Here is an 8,790-nt window from a genome sequence, read left to right on the forward strand (position 1 = left end):
GCCGGCGGCGGCGGGGAAGCTCCGCGGCGGAGGTGGGCGAAAGGCCGCCGCGGGGGCGGAGGGGACGGGACGGGGAGGCGAGGCTGCGGCGCGGCGGTCCGGGCGGCTGAGAGCAGCGCGGGGCTGGCGCCTCGCAGAAGCGCGGAGCCGGAGCGCCGCAGCTCGCCCGCCCCGGCCGTCCCGCGGCGCGGAGCCGCTGGAGCCGCGTCCCGCGGGGTCGGACCGGGAGCGCGGGCAGCTCCTGCGGGCACGCCGGGCCTGCCTCTCCCCTGGAAAACAACCACCCCCCCCCGGCTTTCGTTTGCTCGCCGGAGGGTCCCCTTCCCTCCGCAGTGTGAAACGCGAGGTGGAGCGGGGCATCCCGCGGGTCCCCGGACGCTTGTTTCGGGCCGCTGCGCCGTTCCCGTGGGCATCCCGCGGCTGGGGCGCAGCAGGGAGCGGGAGGCTGCGCGGGGGGCTGTCGCGCTGGGTTTAAACGCAGGGGTAACCCGCTCCGCGGCCCGTCTCTTGGCAGCGGTGATGCCTCGGGATAGAGAGGAGGCTCTGGGGAAGACAGGCGTGGGGCGATCCCCCCTTCTGCTGCGTCTTACCCTCGCTTCAAAGATTAACGCAAAGCCCAGAGCGTAGTGTTTCACGTCTCTCCAGATGTCCCGTGTCAGGACCCTGGATGCTCCTGTCGTCTGGCTGCTTTTCAGCCACGTTCGGGTCTTGGCCCTGCAAAACCAGCGGGTCGCCTGGCCCGGCCTGCTGCCCGTCGCCGTCCCCGTCGCCCTGGAGGGTGTAATCCAACAAAAGTGGCGTAGCCTTCCGCGTGAGGGGCTCGAGGTGCTGCCTAAGTGGCTAAGCAGTAATTCATAAACGTCTTAAAAAGTGTATATGCAGTATTTCCTGTTTAATGTAGTTCCTGAAAATGGTTGTTTTTGGTTTTTTTAAGAGTTGATGTTTAGTCTTCTGACTGATGGATTTTTTCTGTTACCTCTGCTACTGTGGGAACCTGCGAATATTGAGGGAAGAGACAAACGTAATATTTTGCAGGGCATAGCTTAGAGGATTTTATTAAAAAAAAAAAATTATTCCCTTGCTTTGAGTGTCATGTTTAAAAGCTGAAAAATCTTTTTTATTAAAAAAACAGCTCTGTGCTCCTCTTTAGAGTGATTAAGTGCTAGCATTTTTTGCAAATTTTTTTTGACCTAGGTTATTTGATTATAAAACTTATCATTTGCAGAGTTATCTCTTTCTAAAGTAGAATATAGTAAACCTCTGAAGAAGCTGAGGTATGATCATCAGAATAAAATGCACAGCTCTTGAAACCAGGGCAATCTTAAATTTGAAACACATTACAAGATGTTTTATTAGGCATTGCTTTTATGGCTTTATATAAAGCTAAACATAACAGAACTAAGCATTAGCAATACTTCCAATGTTTCATCCTAAATCTGGTAATTCAGATTTGGATGTGAGGGAATTGCTGCCACTCAGTGGCTGATGTAAAAGTATAAAAACCTATAATCGGTTACACTGCCAGGGTGTATGTGCAGTTATTGAGCACATCATTAAGATAATTCTGTCTGATGAATCCACGTGAGATGGTTGACCAGTAAATGAACAGTAACTCATTCTCTTTCTTTTTTAAATTATTTTTTCCCATTTTGTGTTTCATGAAACATAAGCCATCTCTTTTTTTGCACATAATTATGAGCGGGGCTATAATTTATTACTGAATGGGAAAGTGAAGTAGCATATATAGCAATATAATAAATTTGACTTTTTGACCAACAGCATAGTTGAAAAGATCTCCTCTAAGGAAAGAATTCCTTTTAAACTAGAAACTGTTTCTAAACTAGAAAATTTGTGAAGTTTCATAGGTATTCCTTTTAAAAAGAGCTTTAGACAGATCTTCCAAAGAAAACTTGGCTATTTGAGTATATAGATATCTTTTATGAAAGTAACTGATTTCCTGGGGGGGGAAAACTGCACGCTTTCAGGCCTCTGGGTCCGTTTTCATGTCTGAAATGTACAGTCAGTGGAGTTAAAGTTAATCTCAAACCGAGCGCTTGGGAGGCCGGATGGCTGCCGCTGCCGCCGGCGGGGCTTGGGGGCCCGGCGGCGGGCTCCGCGCTCCGCTCCCGCGCGCGTGGGTACGTCGGCACTAGCTTCGGGCCAGCTGGTAGCGTCTACGGCGAAGCTGCGGCGGCTTGAGCCGGAGCCCGCGTGGTGTAAATGCCTCGGTGGGGGCTCTCGCCGGGGAGGCGCGTGCCGGTTTTGGGTTCGCTGACCGAGGTATTTAAGTTCCCTAGAGGTAGCTCAGGTGCGCCTCGTCGTGCCTCTTGTCCTCTGTCCCCGTCGTTAAATGGGATTAGTATTTCCCTCGCTGTGAAAAGAAGGGAGGGAAAGCGGAGTAGGCGAGGGATCGAGGCGTCTGTTGGAGACGAGTCCGGGCCGAGCGTAAAAGATGCCGAGAAGGGGTTTGCCGGCCTGGCTGACTTCGCGGAGAACCGATGTTCGCCACTGAGAAAGGCGGCAGGATTTCTACCCGGCCGTTGTCCCCGCGCTGAGGGCGCTGCTCCACCGTCGATGCCGGGTCCCGCCCGAAGGGCGCCCGGTACGTGCTAAACCCGTCGCGTTGAGCCGTCCCCGCGAGACCGCCTCTCGGCTTCCCCCGAAGCTTCCTCGGCCGGCGTGCCGCGAGGCGTCGTTTGGGGCGGCGGAGCTCCACGCGGAGCCGGGGGCTGTGGGAAGACCGGGAATGCGGGAAGGGGGAAAGCACCTGCGCCCGGTCGGCGTCGGGGGGCAGCGCCCAAGAAGCGGCGGCTTCGCCTCTGCTTTGCCGTGGCTGGCGAAGACCGGACTGCCGGAGCGGGGCCTCGGGGCGCGTTGTCTTTACGGGCCGTGAAACGATGCTGGAAGGGTTTCCGTTGCGTTCCTGGTGGAAAGGGTGCGTTTCGAAGCGCGAGGGACCGCGCTCGGGCGTTCCCCTAGAGAGGCGATCCCTGCCCGGGGCCGCGCCGCGCCGTGCCCTGGGCGGCTCCGCAGCGGTCCCCTCGGCGGCTCCCGGGGCCGCCGGCCTGCGCGCGCTGCCTGCGCGGCCGGGAACCGCTCTTTCCCGATTGACGGAGTGGGAGCTTCCAAGTGGAAGAGGGAGTTACGGATCGATAGCTGCAGACTGGAGAGGCAGACCCTAAAATGCTTAAACCAAGGGAGAAATGGTGTGAAAACTGCAGGGCGCTTACGGTACGCCGTTATTGAAAGCTGTGGGTTCTTTTAGGCAATTTCTTTTCCGTTGCATGTAATGCACTAACTAGAAAAGTTTATTTAAGGACACTTAAAAGTGTTCGGTTGCTCTTTATATGCTAATAATAATTCTGATCTGTAAATTCTTGGGATGCCTGTCACAGAAAACTTCATAAACGTGACCAAGTTTGTATGACGCTTGCCAAACTTCTGAGGGGGGCAGGATGTGTGCTTGCTATCTCCTACCCTTTGAGGCAAACATCAGATTATTTATATACATATACATATATGTATGTGTATAAAATAAATTTTCTTTAAAGTAACACCTCTCTCTATGCCCCAGAACAGGATCATTTTGAATTCCAAGGTGCTGCCCTTTGAGAACAAACCGATATGCAACATAAATTCCTATCCTGTTATTTCTGGTACTTTTCCTTAGAGCTGTGGGCAGAATATGGTCTTGCTTGGTTGAAATGTAACCAGGCAGTGTCACTTGTCCCCTTCGGTGGCAAGAGTGGAGGTGAGAGCGCTTCAAGGAGTCTAGAACTAGGTCAAGATATCATTATGCTGGGTGTTATGTGCATCTGTGGCAGAGACCCAACTAAAACAGGTCTTCCCAAACAGCTTAGGAAGGGTGCCCCTCTTTTTTTTTTTTTTTTTTTTTTTAATGTGCTCGTGCTCAGAAGTCCTTTCTGCTTCACTAGGAGGCCCAGAAGTTGTCTGAGATGTCCAAAACAGTATCGTGTTTCTCATCTTCTGGATGGCTGAAAACCTTTGAAATGTGAATGAGCAGCTTTGATTTGCAGTAGGCCTCTGTAGTCTCCAAAATGATTTAAATATTCCCGGCCTTGGTTTAATCCTGGCCACCTGTAATAAATGCAGTGTATCTCGAAACACACGCAGTAGATCTAAACCTCTGTCCCAGTTTGTTCCTCATCCCTAAGCTATGAAGTCATGCGTGTTACTGATTGGGAGCTGAAAGCCTCGGCCTGGGTTGATTCAGCCTGGTTGTTTGTTGTGTGATGGTTTTATAATGATGAGATGATAAATAGAGAAAACTGTGTTTTTAGAGGGTTTTTTTTTTAGCACTCTTTAAGTGTCCAGTTACCTTCGGAGCTATTGAAAACCTCTTTTTCCTCAATGCCTACTTATTGGAGCTAAATGAAAACCCCTTTTGTGTGTATGTTGAGTTTTACTCTTCATCATATACCCTGGTTTCTTGAGGAAGTGCATTTTAAGCTTTGCAGTGTGTTTTTTTTTTCCTGTCTAAGGGTCATGTTAAACCTGTGTTTTTAGTCAGTAGTGTTTTGTTCCTCATCCTGCTAATGACATCTGATTTATTTCAGTGCATTTGGTGTGTCCACGTTCAGTGTAGGCATAGCTTCAGGGAAGAAGTGTTTCTGGTTGTGAGATTGGATTTCTCTCTCTGATAGTTCAGTTCTTAACTTCTAGCCAGATTTTGTTTAAGCTAGATTTAAATGCTTGAAGATAGGTACTTGACAAGGTGATCCAGAATGCCTAGCTGCCAAACTCAAGGTTAAGCTTGGCTTCCACAGGTTGCCTTTTCCTGAGAAAATAGGCTGTGGGTACAAAGGTGGTTTAGATAAGCTATTGCTAACACTGTTTGGTGTGTCTCAGCTATACTTTCTAGGAGAAAGAAGGATTGGATATTGCTTGAACAAGGGAGGAATTTTATTAAAAGGAACAGTCCGTCTTTCCCCCAAAACCATCTGTGTGAAAACTTGGTAAGAATTTAGGAAGTGTGGTCCAGAGTAGCAAGTAGGGCCCCCTGCATGCTTTGGACTTGTGTTCTCAGGAGAAAATTAAGATGGAGATGGACATTGGGCAATAACCTTGAAAGACTGTCATGTCAGTAATGTGACACGAGTGCTCTGAACGTTTTTGTCTCAAGATTCTCAAGATACATTTTGTAATGCCTGCAGTGGACTTTATGTTTTGCTGGCCCAGCTAAGTAACCAAAACAAGGAGTATTTTGTACCCCGCTGACTTGGGTAGTGCCTGTTGCGCTGGAGAACTCAGTGCTGTGCTGGCTGAAGAGGCCAGTCGTGTGTCAGAACAATTTACTGGAAGGCTCTTGCAAAAGCACCGTTTATTTCTCCTTATTGTAAAAATTATATTTAATGTTTTTGCCTGCAATAGGCAGCACAGAGCGTTATGCTTTGTATCAAGCAGAGTACTCTCAGGATCTTTGTTTTTGATGGGGAGCTCTGATCCATTTACAGATTAAAGAAAAAAATACTGCAATAAGATCTGAAACCCTCCAAGTCATACAAGCATCTCCATGTGCAGGGGTAGGTTTGATACTTTCAGTAGTGATATCTATCTTCTCAAAGGTTGCAAGACCTCTTTCTTGAGAAAACACCTTTTTAGTACAGTTTTGTGCAGTCGCTGTGTGATGATAATGATTGCATCTTTTTCACATCCAGCGTGCTGATCCGTTAATGCTGTGTCTGTGTTGACCTTTGAGTTGCTCGGTAAGGTTTAGCTGCTTGGCGATATATCCATTGACCGAGGGCTGTTGCCTTCAGTGAACTCGGCCCTTCTTACTAAGGGCTCAGGAATGCCACGGTGCCCAGGGATGCCTGTTGCCAAATACCCGGAGCAGATCTGTCTGGAAACCATGAGAACTCTCTCACGTTACGTTTGCTTGTGTTCCTCGATGACTGGAGCTGAACTCGTAATTACTGTTTGATGAGCTTATCTTGGCTTCCCTAAGAAGCAGTGCTTTGGGGGCAGGAGCCTCTTAGTGTGCAAATGGACCGTTCCAGGTAACTTTAGAGTCGAGCTAAGCTTTCACCTTAAGGTTTGTCCAGCATTGCTTTGGTCTGAGCCACCAGCACTTGAACCTGTCTTCTGTCCGCTGAGCTGCCAAAGGAGACCCCACCATCCCCCAGTGTCCTAGGTCCTGAGAGAGCAGCCCCCAAATGAGGGTAGGAAAGCAGGGATGGGGCTGGTGCAGTGCAGCCAGAGCACTTGGGGCCGTGTCACCACACTCATCACGGGGTGCCACCAGCCCCGTCGTGCTCCTGCTCTCCCAGTGCCAGCTTGTCTCTGAAACCTTCATAACGCAACCCGAGCACCAGCTGGCCGGGCTTGGGGCGGTTGAGGACGTTGAGCTTCTGCTTGTTGTTGCGCTCTGATTTCTGCCCGAGTTTAATTTGCAAATTCTCTATTTCCAGCAGTGCTGCTAGGTTTTCCAAGGCAATCAGAGCTTTGATGTAATCTGTACTGGTGCGTGCCAGACTCGTTTTCTGACCTATTTTGAATGTTGCAATTTGGAATTAATGTTGCTTTTCTTTTCCAGTGGGTGGCAGTTGAGGCAAAGAGTAATGTTTGTTTACTTGGAAGTTTATATTGATATGGATTTAGGGAATGGGATGAGAAGCCAAGGGAGGGCAGAACTTTATGGCTTGTGTCTCTCTTTAGCCTGGATTCCCTTCACTGATTGCATCTCCTGGCTGAGGAAAAGGACAAAGAAGAGTGGACTTCACGTGACCAAAATCTGCTCTTAGTTCCAATTTCTTCTACATCTTGTGTTTTGTTCTGCTTTTTTTTTCTCTCTTTTTCCTCCTCGTAGTGGTTAAGAGCTGTGAGCCCAGTCTTTCCATCCCGAGAGCTTTGCCTCGGGTAAACCTAATTGTCAAACTCTGCAGCAGGAGCACCTAACCCTTCGCAGTTGCGTGTTTGGCTTCAGATCTGTATTTAGATTTTGAACATGGTAAGTAGTAGCATTTACTGATGGTTTTCACTGTTTTTCACGTGTATTTTCTTTCCTCTGGATGCTCTTGCCCGTACTGCATTGCCTTACCTTTGTCACCAGGTGCTTGGCATGTTCAAAAAAATATTGTTTGGGTTGAAATGAACCTGTTTTTGGGGGGCAGAGGTTCCTCTGTGGATTTTGAAAGTGCTGCCGTCCAATGGGGAAGATGCTCTTTTAAAAAGCAAATCATGACAAGAAGTGTCCAATAATGATTCTTAGAAATTCAGTATACACTATAACCACGATACCTGTTTCCCTGAATCCCTGAATTGGGATTCAGAAGTGTTTTCAAGCACACTTCTTGTGTGGAGTTAGTGTATAGCTTATTTGCAGCTGAGTTTCAAGTATATGTTATTAAAATACCATACTAGATTCCAAGTGCTGTTTGAGTAAAGTACACACCAGTGCATTTAGTGACTATATAAGTAAAGCATAGGTAAAATACATATTTAGCCAATATAAATATATTTTCATGTAAAAATTAATTTCTACATGTATTAAATTAGGTTAAATCTATTTAAGAAAAACTTTGGATGAAGTATGTACGTCAAAGCTGAAAACAAAAGTCAGGCTGAGAATTATGCTTGGATGAAGGAGCAAAATTTGACTTAATTTAGGAATAACTAAATCTGTTTTTTTCGAAGTTATTGAATGATGGTAGTTTTTTTAAAAAATGAATAATTCTTTTTCTAGGGAGGAACTGGCAGTCATTCTTCTGTAATATTTGATTATGGCTAATTTACCAATTAATCCCTGTCATCTTCCTGCCCCCAAATGAGATTATAGAGGTATTTGATGACTCTAGACCAAAATATGTCTAGTTAAATTGGATAAGGTAATTATTAAAAATACGTTTCAACAGCTTTGCCTTGCCCAAATTGAGTGAGCTTATCCTAGCTTAGCCTTGTCTAAGCATGGGTGGCGTTCCCCTTGGCGCCAGTTCTTACGCCGATGCAGTTAAACCCAAAAGCTTGTGCAAACAGTCACTATAGCTACTTGTAAAAGGGCCTGTCCCTTGTGCGGGTGCCGAATGCTGCTCCTGCTAGAGCAGAGTTCAGCCTGATTGACAGATGAAAATGGTAAAACCCTTTAGTGCTCTAAGGGGAAAAATATCCAGGAAGGCATCTTGCTACCCCTTCTGGCCCCCTGCAATAAATTAGGAGAATTAGCAGCAGGGCTGCTGCTTCATCTGAGCTTCATCTGCTTGATGCAGAAAATGATTTGGCTTATCAGCAGTACTCTTTGGTTGACCTAAAATGACTTTCAGAGTATTTTTAACTTTAAAAAACAAGATTTCCATGACATAACATGTATTCAGTTTTGTGGAAGAGGCACAGTCGGATAGAAAATAACTCTTTTCCTGCAAGGCTTTATAGCTGCTTTAATATCTGTGATGTCTCTAGCGCAAGTCAGTCAGTGGGGGAAAAAAAGTCGTTTATTTTCAGTTCCCTAAGCTTGTGTGACCTGCCAGTTACTCAGTTATTAGATAACCATTTACTTGGGGAGAGGGAGCAGAAAAAGATATATCACCTCCATGGAAGTTTGGGGAAAGCCTCTAAATTGATACGAGCATAAGTGTATGAATATTAATGGCATTCTTGGATTCCTGCTTTTTAATTTTCTCAAAGATTTCATGCTATCTGCAAACAAATGGAGGCCTTTGTGTGTTATTTCTGGTCTAGATTTTAAAATCTAGATGGTCTCTTTTCCATAAACATTATTTCCTTACTACTTTTCCTTGGTGCTGCCTTCCAGTGAGTAAGTTAATCCTAATACTT

The 8,790-nt window shown here is 46.9% G+C and overlaps 1 protein-coding gene across 2 annotated transcripts in view; it reads left to right on the plus strand.

Annotated features, from left to right (window-relative positions):
- The first annotated feature begins 6,948 nt into the window (after positions 1-6,948).
- PRKCD (protein kinase C delta) overlaps positions 6,949-8,790 on the plus strand; it is a 49,710-nt gene continuing 47,868 nt past the window's right edge. For both annotated transcript variants that reach the window (XM_085302536.1, XM_085302538.1), the window contains exon 1: positions 6,949-6,970. The gene's annotated coding sequence lies outside the window, so the exon portion shown is untranslated. The remainder of the gene's footprint in view (positions 6,971-8,790) is intronic.

Source organism: Rhea americana, unplaced genomic scaffold (genome assembly GCF_003343005.1).
Source record: "Rhea americana isolate MKP2758 unplaced genomic scaffold, rheAme1 scaffold_19, whole genome shotgun sequence".
NCBI lineage: Eukaryota > Metazoa > Chordata > Aves > Rheiformes > Rheidae > Rhea > Rhea americana.